Source organism: Lactuca serriola, chromosome 5 (assembly GCF_051521515.1).
Source record: "Lactuca serriola cultivar US96UC23 chromosome 5, Lser_US96UC23_V15, whole genome shotgun sequence".
In the NCBI taxonomy this organism is placed as follows: domain Eukaryota; kingdom Viridiplantae; phylum Streptophyta; class Magnoliopsida; order Asterales; family Asteraceae; genus Lactuca; species Lactuca serriola.
Window position 1 is genome coordinate 5,779,999 of NC_136412.1, and position 13,477 is coordinate 5,793,475.

Genomic DNA, 13,477 nt, shown 5'->3' on the forward strand with positions numbered 1-13,477 from the left:
ATGAGTACTTCTGGGAAGCTCCAATAGATAATGCAAACGAAACCATTGGTTTATCTGAAAGAACCTCCTGGATGAGTAAAGGAAGATACATACCTGAACCCTTGAACAAGCCGGATAATTTCAATGAGCCAAGCACCAGTGGTACGAAAGATATTCCTCAGGAGGATGAAAGATCCGCAAAAGAAGACGATTCCTCAGCACAAAGTGAAACTCCTTCAGACATTCCCTCTGCTTCCTCAGCTCAAAGTAAAACTCCTACAGTTCAAAAGGAATCAACCAAGGAGACACCGAAAACGAAAGCGAATGTTCATCATCAGCCTAAGCAGATGAGGAATAGGAAGAGAGAAAGAAACCAAAGATACAGGAAGAACCTTTCTGAAAGGAAACAATTCTGGCAATCCCAGAATGCATACTTTTCACACCAAGACAAGAATCTGAAGTATGAAAACAATCATGTACGAAAGCCTGAATCTCACAACAACCGAAAGCCTAGGTTCGGTTCACAAGAAAATACCAACCGAAGGCAAAGGTTCGGTTCTGAAAAAGACTTCAACCGAAACCAAAGGTTCGGTTCCGAGACAGACTTCAACCGAAAGCCAAGGTTCGGTTCACAAGACGATTCCAACCGAAAGCAAAGGTTCGGTTCTGAAGTCAAAAGAGAACAAGACTCTAAGGTCAGTCCCTCCAATGATCAAAAGCAAAAGGGTCACCTAGAGTCTCCAGCTAGGAAGTCTTCTCAATCCAAATCCACTCATTCTAATTCTTCTCCTTCTTCTAACTCTTCTACTTCCACCAATTCATCTCCATCTTGCTCTAGAGCTAATTCTGTTTGTTCTCAAAAATCTCATTCGTCAGCTGAACAAAAGGGAAAGCAGAAGGTCAATGAATCCAAACCAGAGTCCAAACCGAAAACACCCAATCCTAACAAAATAAAAGTTTTTACCATTAAAAAGAAAGATGAAACAACTCTCATAAAACGAACATATCTAGTTGACATCTCTCTTACTGTTCCCGTTCCCATGAAAAGCTCACGTGGACCCAAGAAACTTTGGGTTCCTAAATCTGCTTAATTTTTGCAGGTTATAAGTGACGAGCAGTTTGACGAAGAATGGTACATCGATAGTGGCTGCTCGCGTCACATGACAGGGAGGAAAGAGGAGCTCAAGGAATACAGATCTCTTGCAAATGGTGGCAACGTTAAGTTTGGAAATAACTCTTTCGGCACCATAAAGGGATACAGAATGATAACAAATGGGGACTTTACTATAAGGAAGGTGGCTTATGTGGAAGGACTCCAACACAACCTCATCAGTGTATCTCAGCTTGTTGGAGGTACAGGTCTCAAAGTCTCATTCGATGATGAAGGTTCTGAAATCATAGAGAAAAGACAAAGAAGGTGATACTCAAGTCAGAGCGAAAGGGTGAAATGTTTCCTCTAAACATGAAACCCATCAAAGGAAACCCAGCCATATGCCTGTTATCAAAAGCTCAATCCGACGAAAGCTGGTTGTGGCACCGAAGACTCTCTCATCTCAACTTTAAAGATATCAACCGACTTGTCACTGGAGGTCATGTTAGGGGTCTTCCAATGCTCAAGTTCGACAGAGAGCATTTGTGTGCTGCATGCGAAATGGGGAAGCAGAGTCGTCAAAGTCACCCATCTGTAATCAACACAAAAGTTGTTGAACCACTCGAATTACTTCATATCGATTTGTGTGGTCCTTCATCTATCGAAAGCATCGGCGGTAGCAAGTATATTCTTGTTATTGTTGATGACTTTTCACGATTTACATGGGTGTTCTTTCTAAAGCTCAAATATGAAGCGACTCAAAAGCTGAAAGTGTTTATAAAGCAAATTGAAGTACAGCTCAAGAAGATTGTTCGCAACATCAGGAGCGACAATGGTCTTGAATTCAAGAACAGGGAGTTTGAAGAGTTTCTTGCAGAAAAGGGAATTAGTCACAATTTCTCAGCTCCCTACACACCACAACAGAACGGAATAGTCGAAAGACGAAACCGATCTTTGTCTGAAGTTGCCCGAACTATGCTAAGTTTCGCTTCCTTACCTCTTTATTTTTGGGCTGACGCTATTTCTGCTGCTTGTTTTACACAGAACAGGTCCTATCTCAACAAGCGATTCACACTCACACCATATGAGATACTAAACAATAGAAAGCCCAATGTGAAATTTTTCCATGTGTTCGGCTCAAGGTGTTTCATCTTTAACTCTAAAGAACACCGCAACAAGTTTGATGTCAAAGCCGACGAGGGAATTTTTCTGGGTTACTCGCTCACATCCAAGGCGTATAGGGTCCTAAACAAGCGTTCAAGAAGGATTGAAGAGACATACTACGTGACCTTTGACGATAGCTATGTCAAGAAGCTACAGGCCAAAGAAGACACCGCTGGGGAAATCTTTCCTCAAACTGGCCAAGTCACAGTCTCTATCGCCAATTTATATGAGAAATTTCTGGAACTCTTTGACGAACCGGAGAAAGCTTCTCTCTCAGAAGCAGGTGCAGCTGACAACAAAGTTGATCATATGAAGCGGATTGTCGAAGATGCTGCAAGAAGAATGCATGAAGGAGAATCGCCCACTGATGACTCTCCATCCAACAATGCTTCAGTCGAGGGGGAGCCAAGTTCTCATGACGAGGGGGAGCCAAGCTCACAAGTCCAGGGGGAGCCAAGTTCTACAACTTCAACTGAAGGTCCTTCATCAACCGAAGGTGCCTCTCCAACCGAAGGTGCTTCAACGCCTGGAAGCTCAGCACCACAAGAAACCCCTGAATCTTATGATTCTCAAAGCTCATCAATTGAGGGGGAGCATGATGATATGACGTTTGATTACGATAGCCAATCTGAGCCAGAAGAAATGATCAATGCTAAACTAGACCCAACCTTTGATCCGAATTACCCTCCTCTTACCAAATGGACCAGAGATCATCCTATCTCTCAAGTAGTTGGTGATGTATCTGAAAAGGTCCTGACCCGATCACAACTGAAGGCAAAGCAGACATCCTTATTTTCAAAGGTTGAGTTTTGTATGTTTAACTCATTCGTATCAAAAGTTGAACCGAAGACAGTGAACACTGCCCTCGATCACTCTGATTGGGTTCAAGCAATGCAAGACGAACTGAACGAATTTGAAAGGAACAAAGTCTGGCGCCTCATTCCAACTCCTCCAGATGCTTCGGTTGTTGGTCTCAAATGGGTTTTTAGGAACAAAATGGACAAGGAAGGTAATGTTATAAGGAACAAGGCTCGTCTGGTGGTAAAGGGATACTGTCAGGAGGAAGGGATAGACTATGAAGAGACTTTCGCTCCAGTCGCTAGGCTAGAATCTGTTAGAATATTTCTGGCTTATGCTGCTCACAAAAACTTTGAGGTTTTCCAAATGGACGTCAAGTGTGCATTTCTCAATGGATAACTCGAAGAAACTATGTATGTGGAGCAACCTCCTAGGTTCGTGAACGAAAAGTATCCAAATCATTGATATATTCTGGATAAAGCAGTGTACGGCCTCAAACAAGCTCCGAGGGCCTGGTATGAAACGCTTACAAAATTTTTAAAGATGTCTAAATTTAAACAAGGTTCGGTTGACCCAACCTTCTTTCGCAAAAAGGAAGGTAACCACCTTATGATAGTTCAAATTTATGTCGATGACATCATCTTTGGCTCCATGAATCCCAGCTTAACAGCTGAATTCAGAAAGCTGATGGAGACTAAGTTTGAAATGAGCTCAATGGGTCCTATTAACTTTTTTCTTGGTTTAAATATAAGACAGGGAACCGAAGGCATCTTTATAAATCAGGAAGCTTACACAAAGACTCTCCTAGCAAAGTTTGGCATGATGGGAGACTCAAAAGTCAAAGTCCCAATGGCATTCGGCACCAAGCTTACTCCATCTCTTGACAAACCGGCTGTCGACATCACGCTCTATCGTCAAATGATTGGCTCACTGATGTATCTAACTGCTAGCAGGCCTGATATCATGTTTTCTGTGTGTTATTGTGCTCGATTTCAGGCAAACCCACGCGAACCTCACATGCTTGCAGTGAAGAACATCTTACGCTATCTCAAGCGAACCACCTCCTTAGGTCTATGGTATCCATCCAACTCAGGCTTCTTCGTTCAAGCCTATTCTGATGTTGACCTTGGAGGATGTGGACTCGACCGTAAAAGCACAACTGGTGGCTGTCAATTCCTTGACGGGAAGTTGGTCAGCTGGCAATCCAAGAAACAAACGTGTGTGTCGTTGTCTACTGCCGAAGCGGAATACATTGCCGCTGCATCCTGCACTTCACAAGTGATTTGGATCCAGAGTCAACTTCGAGACTATGGACTCAATATGAAGAAGATCCCACTATATTGGGACTCTGAAAGTGCAATTAGGATCTGTCATAACCCAGTGCAACACTCTAAAACCAAACACATAGCACTGAGGTATCACTTCATCAAAGATCATGTGGAAGATGGAAACGTCGAAGTTCACTTCGTAAGAACCACTGATCAACTGGCTGACGTCTTTACCAAAGCTCTTCCTGAAGCATCATTCAATAAAATATTGCAAGGGCTAGGTATGATGGAATAAGAGTCAGTATCTCACACTACCTCTCAACCTCAAACGTAAGAAGCGAAACCAACCGAACGTTCGGGTTCGGTTCAATCATCTAACTCGCTCATTACTTCAAAGGTAGTTTTCCTCTGTTGTATATTTCTTGTACAAATTTGTTTTTCTTTGTGTTAAAATTATCTTTCACTTGTATGTCTAAAATTCCTTGGTTTCTCAAAAATTTTCAAAACCGAAACCTACCGAAGGTTCGGGTTCGGTTTTTCAAAATTTTGTTGAACCGAAACCAACCGAAGGTTCGGGTTCGGTTTTTCAAAATTTTCCTAAACCGAAACCAACCGAAGGTTCGGGTTCGGTTTTTCAAAATTTTCTAGAACCGAAACCAACCGAACGCTCGGGTTCGGTTTTTCAACTTTTTCCCAACCAAAACCAACCGAACGTTCGGGTTCGGTTCTTCATATTCTTTTCAAAGTTTTTTTTAATCTCCAAAACTCCAAAAATATTTTTGTATTTTTTTTTATTATTCCTATTTTCTTGTGTGTTCGTTCGTTTATGGGGATATATTTGATGAATTACTTAAGTGTCCCTAGAAGCATGTTGCTATATGTGTCCCAAGCCTAATAAGATTTTGAATAATAGCCTTCATGACATGGTACACACAAACCTTGTCTTCCCAATAAGGCTAACACATTTATTCTAATTGTGAGCTACCTCAACCTTTTCTCACATGAGTTAAGGGTTTCCTGCTTGGTCCTTATTTTCGCAGCAAAGGTACTTTGTTCTCTCACACCATTTCCATCTTACTTCTCCATTACATTCGTTTCATCAATGTAACCCTTGAGACTCTCAGAAATTACCACTGAGGTTTATGGTTACACAACATCTGTGTTTTTTATCTCAGTTTCGTGTCACTACGAGCTGAGTGAAACCCAAAATTCAATACCTAATGAATTGACGGTGAACAATTAAATTGCTCAAGTTTTCACTAACGGATTGACGAATGTACCCTCATGAAATCTCAAATTTTCTTTTGCGTGATTCCTATGAAATTGTTACACACCATAACATTTCTTCCCAAGAGATCCAATTTTAAATTTTTATCTGAGATTTTATATTAATCCAAGCCAATACAAAATAAATTCCTACCTACTTGTTCAACAGGCTACACCGGTCTCACAAGTACTTTGTTCACTTTCATTCTTATATCAAGAATTGAATTGGTGAATCAAAGCGAAGCCACCCTTAATTAGCCTAATTAAAAGATGCCTTTCAACATTTATTAATAAGTGTTTGATCGTAATTCAACGGGATTCCACACTAACACTTTGAGGTCTCTCTTGACCTTGAAGGAAGAGATTCGTGCCCGGGATCATCAGTTTCGTGTCATTATTGACATCACAGAATATCCTTAAAAGATTTGCTTTATTTCTTTTTCCTTTTACACTCTTTGCACGAAAATCTTTGATTTTCCCAAATTCCGTTGCTAATTATTTAAAGGCTGTATTATTACTTGGTGGTTAATTATGAAGTTGTGGTCAAAAACAATCCACGTGGCTATTTCATTCACAAGTTGTCATTTAAAAGGATGTTAGCCTGCTACATCATGGAGGTTGCCCTAATGGATCAGGAGGTCGCCACAGTCTTCAAGAAGAAACCGAAGATAGCTCCTGTGGGATCGGCCAGTGATCTCAACCAAATGCAAATGGGCAAGATCGACCCGAGACGCAACTCGGTTATGTTCACTAGAGCTGAAGGACAGAAATGTCTCTTCGCCTTAGCTGACAAACACCTTTACACCACAGCTTGTTTGGAGCATGTGTTATCGATCATCAAACGGTGTAAAGAGAATTCGGCTGATGATGTCAAGTATTTTGATGACATGATCAATTGGTACATCCGGTTTAGACAGACCATTCTCTCCATCACCAAATGTCTGTTTAGCACCGTGAAGAAGAAGGTACCTGCTTCAGCTGCTGGCCCAAGTAAAAAGTGAAGGTCTCGCTCCAAATTGACGCAAAGGGGGAGATTGTTGGGCTGAAGATTATTTTGAAGATTGCGTCTTTTGGGCTCGATAGTATAAGTTACTTTGTATTCCGGTTTGGGCCTGTCCAACCGAGAGCCTTTTATGTTTTGTATATAAAATTTATGCTTGCATGCATATTAGGTTAACAATTTAGAGATTAACGAAATAGCGATTAATCTAGAGCATAACAGGTTTCTTTAATCGTTCTTGTAACCTTCCAATCCTCTACAGTTGATGTTCTTTATCGAGCTCTTCTGAGGATTTTGTTTTAATCATTCGACTCGTTTGATTCAATCTTGTCTTGTACTTATTATTGCGTCCTTACAGTTTTATATTTACATACTTGTTCAAGATCTAATCGATCTTCATAGATTAAAGATTGTTTTAATCTCATCAGTTTCGATAACTATTGTTGGATATTTTTGAGAATATTTTTATGTGAACATGATTGATGAAAAATGAATTTTTTTTTTGAAAATTACGTTGTTACAAGCTTTGACATGTAAAATCAACTAGACTTCTAGAAATCAATACTTATTGACTTTCATTACAAAGGTTCATATTTCTGATACATAATGCTTCGATAAGACATTATCTAAGCTTATACACCTTTTATTAGAAATCTCATATGTGTGTCTAAACTATTTCAGATCTTATAGTAGTAAGTCCCAAATGTTTAAACCTTTTGCCATTTCTCACAATTCGAACTATGAAGAGGGATGTCGTAATCTTAATCGAATTTGAGAATGTAATTTACACAAGTGCTATCTCCTTAAAATCATCTTAGTGAAAGCGTTTCCTCACAATCATTTTCATGAAGCGGAGAGAAACCTTGTCACTTAGATTTTATGGTGTATGTGTTCCTATCCATGTGAATTTGTCTACCATGTCTTCCAAGTAGTCAAGCAGCTCAGCTCACCCATACAGATCAATGAACTTTCATCAATCAAGGTTCTTTGCCTTATGCAATCAATTGAGAACTCTTAGGACTCACATGCATAGCTAACTTAACTGGAATGACACAGAAACAAGAATATGTCAACATGATAGGTTATAAACCTCAAGTCGTGTGCTAGTGATAGACAACAAGTTTATTCTTGATTAGTTCCTGAAGCTATTGAAGACCATTAAGACTCCCAATGACCTCTTGACATATAAGATTCCCATGTAAATAAACATTCCTCGACAAACAAATATTCAAGAGTTAGTGCGGATTCTTATCAAGACAAACACTTCACACAATTGGTCTTAGTTGGTCTTTGTCTTATCCAAGACATCACAACTACCAATTTCAAATGTGCAAGAGTAAGAAAAACATTTTTCTATTCCACATTTTATGAGTGTTATAAACCTTCTTAAGTTATGTCACTCAAGTCAGAATCTTGGAGTATGACTCTAAGACTTGATTTTGGAACGAAGTATGATTCACCTTTTGATTTTAACCATTTCAACAATTCCCGATACCTCTTCTTGGTCACTAAGGTGTCCTTTGAGGATTAATTGTGACATTATTTCATAATCACTAAGTTAATCATAAAACACGATACTTAAGTACTTTCCCTTCTTTTTAGATTGGATAAACTTTTATCTTTCTGTCTAATTGATTCTTCCTATTCGTTCTACTTTACATTGAAACCTTTTTCTACAATTCAGAATTACACTTAATCTTGTAAGCATAGCCATATTTACTAAACTTTTAGCAAATCATGACAGATATTCTTATCGTTCTTTGTGGTGGACTTGACCAGTGCACAACAATGTGTACTAGATCCTTTGGTCCTTCACTTGACTCACATACTTATGTGAATAAGGAATTAGTCTTAATTTCCCAAATACGAAGGTTCTCATTCATCATACAATACCAGTTGCATGATTCCAAGTTTCTGTCCAATTGAAACTTGGGTGATGAGAATCATTCCTTCTTTGGTAAATTTTTGACACTACCACAAAAATCATAACTAAGAATCACTTTCAATATTGCTAATAACAGAAACATACAAACATCAATTTTCACAAAATGTCATTGCAAGGATATATAAATAAGTCAAAAAATCAAAAAAATTCTTTATTTAAAAAAGTGCGGAAAACTTGTCCTTACAACACAATTACAAATGAAAACTATGTTAATAATCATTCCTAAGCAATCTATCATAACTCCTAAATATCAGCTCAAAAATCCGATCATCGAACCATGCGATCGAAATCCATCTCTTTGCGACCAGATTCAGCTCATCCTTTAAGCTTCCTTTCTTTTCTTCGATCCTACAAAACATCAAAATGCAATCTTATCACATCATGTATTAAGAATCTACTAATAGGAACTTAATAGAGTTAGATAGAGGACTTACCTAAAGTAGAGTCATACATCTTGACTCTCCCATCCTTTCGATCCTTCAGGTAGATATGGCAGCTTCGTAACCAATGCCCTTTCTCTTGGCAGTAGAAGCAAACAGACTCTTTTGGAATAGCACATGGGACAATCTCAGATTTAGCCTTTCTCTTTACCATCTGGTCAAACGGTTTGACCTTGACCAATCCCTTTCCATTGGGAAGAGTAAGTTTTTATGGACTTTCAATGTTGCCATTGTCAATATCCATGGAAGTTCGGGAGGTTGATCTACCGGTCAAATTCGCTTGACCAGTGCGCCAAATCATTGTTCATTCAGCAGCAATAAGCAAATAGATAAGATCAATTAGGGTCACGTTATAACACTCCAAATCAATTATGACCTTGTAGACCTTGAAGTATTTCAAATATGTCATAAGAAGACCTTAAGTACGTTGGGTGTACTTATGAGTATGCTTAGCGTACTTGGCAAGAAGGATCGTTGAGGGGCAACACGTATGCTGGGCGTACGTGCCAGATGTCCAAACCCTAATTTCCATACTTTGGACCTATATAAACACCCTTAAATCATTTGAGCCTCACCCTAAACAACCCCCTTCACCTTCAAACGTCTCTGAAAACCCTAATACCATTTGTAAGTGCATTTTGAGCTTTAAGAGTGCATTTGTGGTCCTTATAGTGTTCATTCAAGAAGGAGAAGTTGTCAAGGAAGCTTGGAGTATCATTTGGCTTCAAGAATCTGCATATAGTCGACCTTAAGGAGCTTCTGGAGGTATAAAGCTTGGACATCTTAATCACTAGATCTAGCTAGGGTTTTCTTGTTTGGCCCCCTTTGTTGATTTTGGACCTTCTCTTGTGAGCTGAGCAACTCTAGAGATTTGGTCTGTTTGCAACATAAAAATGGAGTCTTGGTGGGTGTTTTGACCTCATGCTTGGGTTAAGAACCTGAGAAAGGTCTTAATGGGAGTGTTGGGAACATATGAGGCATGCAAAGGCATAAAGTTTCCAACTTTATGCCCTAGGTCGTCTTAGTAAGCTTAGATCTGACTTTTGGATGTAAGGAAATCGAGTATTAAGCACTTAATGGAAAAAGTGCATAATCTGTTAGTACGTTGGGCGTACCCTAGCATACGCTGCGCGTAATTCCTAAAGACCCAGTACGTTGCGCATACCACGGTGGTACGCTAAGTGTACGTGATAGGTTTTAGCTATAAGAACATCCTATGTGCTTATACAAACCCTAATGCTTGGATCTAGGTTTCTCTATTGTACATGCAAGTTATCCAAGACTATAAACCCTAATTCTAGCATACAAGTAATCATATTAACATAAGAATGGGTTTAAGATATTACCTTGATTGTTATGTAGCAATAACAATCATAATTCCTCCTTGTAATGACTTTAGAAAGCTTAGAGTCACAAATGTCACTCCTCTAATGGTTCACAAACACCAAGAGCAAGAGGATGAATAAGAGAGGAGAAGAAGGCTGCCCAAAACTTGTGGAAACCCTAGAATAAGTCTTGTCCACGTTTTTGGGCATAAGGTTTCCTTAAATAGTGAGGCTATTAGGGTTATCTAACAAGGAAACCCTAATTTGGATGCTTAAGCCCTAAGCAACCCATGGACTCTTTTCCTTAAAGGCCTTGGACGATTTCTAATGGTTTTCCCCATAGAATTCGTCCACTCCTTTAATATGGAGTCCATTAGCTCAATATTCAAATATCATACAATTGACAGTTCAAGTCCCTTAAGTTTAATTAATCTCTTTTAGTCATAAACTTAATTCTTATTAATTCTTGACTAATATTAATTAAACAATATGATTTCTCCTTTAATATATTATTCTCATAATATATTAATAAATCATATTTAATCCTTTCTCTCCATAATTCATCCTATCAAGTTGCTTTGGTGAAGGCAACCCAAAAGGACCATGCACCATCGGGTCAAGTACATACCAAAATAGTTATGGACTTAGACACTAATCCAACAGTCTCCCACTTGGATAAGTCTAATAACTATTATGTGTATGACTTCAGATCTTGATCTGCAATCGTAGCTTTCCAAAGCCGCTGTCAACTCTGATCCTATCAGATACGTGTGTCCTTTAGATAAGGGATCATATATTCCTCCATTTTAGATATCGTATAAGACATGATTTTTAATCATTCTCTCTGTACTATTTCTCGACTTCCGATTTAAGACGACTGACTAATTGAACAAATCAAATTAGCCCTAGCCCGGCCGAGCATTTACGTTTGTCATCACTAAATCATCAAGGGGCCCAAAGATATCGCTTTTATCCTACTTTGAATAAAAGGAACGGATAAACTTTGATTCAATGCTCGCTTGCACTTACTTACCGAATCACACACAACAATATGTTTTATAACACCAAGTTACTGGTGCGTTTACATATTATCAATGTGCAACCGATTTGCAAGATACAACTCACACATCTCGGTTTCAAGAATATAAGATGTTATCGTCTCACCAATCACTTGTGATAACAATCCATGAAGTGATCCAAGTGAGCGTGGGTTTAATCCAATGCTCAAATCATATTCATAAGCACTCATGAACGTTGCAGCAAACATTTGCTTATGTCTAATGCTCTTTAGACAATCCACACACCAATTCACTACAGTCTTTATTCGTACCTACTTCCAACATATGAACGACTGTGGCCCGTTCGAATAATTTGACTATTCTAAACCAATTAAATTATTCAGGAAGTCAAAACATGCAAAGTGAAACACAAGAATAATACTAATCCCATATGGCCTCAAACCTTTGAGTATAAATAAAACACCTTTTTATTTATCACCATATCGATTACTCATTATTTGTTGTTTCGGGTAATCAAATTCTTACTTGAATTATTACACTTGTCCCATGCTCTTAGCATGCACACAATGTTTATCTATGGTTCTTACTTTGTGAAATAGATCAAACGAACACATTTCCAATCATACTCATTTCACAACTCCAAATCCTTTTTCATAAGTGAAAGAGTGTCAAATTCTTGCCACTTATTGAATATGCTAGATTCTAACATTTTATGCAACGATCCTTTTGTAATGTCACTGCACTAAAGTCACAATGACTATTGCCAATGAAATCACAAAGTCCTCTATCGGAGATTGTTACAAGAAAATTCCTTAGATGCGATGTCTCTCACTCAAAGTACATTCCTTTGAACATCCTTTTGCATAAAATTTCTAATCTAGACATTGATTCTCAATTTCCAACTCCCAATATAGAAACGTTTCCATATTTTCCATATGACAACTTATTCCTAATACAATCTTTTCTATTCATAATAATGTCGATATGGTCCATCCAATACTATACTTCCAACTACTCACAAGCGACCAATCCTCGGCGAACTTTGGATTGTCCTTTGATAGTTGTTTAATTATCTTAGTCAAAAGCGATTCTTGTCCTTTTTCCTCTAAATGCGCTAGACATTTGGAAAATTTTAGAATGGTCAAATATTATAGCATTTGTAATCGATCCTATACCCAAAGCGTATGGGACACGATGCATAATGTCTTACATAAAGATTTGATACTTTATCAATCTTCTGCCATAATATTTTATGTGCTACGCTCTCAAAATTCGAACTATGAAGAGGAATGCCGTAATCATAATCGAAATTTGAGAACACACTATGTATCATTGACTAAATTTATTAACATTCCACAACCTAAGCCTTTAGATTTGAAATGAAGCATAATATTATCTCCCTTAATTATAGCAAAACAACTATTCAACCCTTACAACTTTGCAAGGTATGACTCTTGTTTTCTATAATTAATATTGCTAACTTGCAATACTTGCCTTAATAATCATACAATCATAAAATTTATGCTCCCACTATCAAGATGATTATTATAAGCATAACACTTATGCTCCCACTAGCTTTGACATGTATTCAGAAACAGCTTAACTTTCAGAGAAACAATACTTATTGAATTTTCTTAAGTCCATGTTTCTAATACCCAATGCTTTGATAATCCTTTATCTGAGCTTATACACCTTTGCCTTAGATAGCTCATATGTGTGTCTAAACAATTCAGACTAATTGCCAAACCTCACAATTCAAATCATGGAAAGGGATACCGTAACCACAATCGAATTCGAGAATACAATTTTCACAATCACTATCATTTTAAATCCTTTCTTAGTGAAAGCATTTCCTCACAGTCATTCTCATGAAGGAGGGAATCTTATGACACTTAGATTTTGATGGTGTATGTGTTCCTATCCATGTGAATTTGTCAAAACCAAGGTTCACGACAATTTCAAACTCATATGGACCGAATTTTCTTAATCTTGACTTCTTGCCTTATGGTAACACAGCTGCCCACCATGTCTTCCAAGGAGTTAAGCAGCTCACCCTTTCCTATCAATGTACTTTCCATTGATCAAGGTACCTTCCTTTTATGCATTCAAATGAGAAGTCATAGAACTCACATGCATAATTAACTCAATTGGAATGGCACAGAAACAAAATAGTATCAACACGA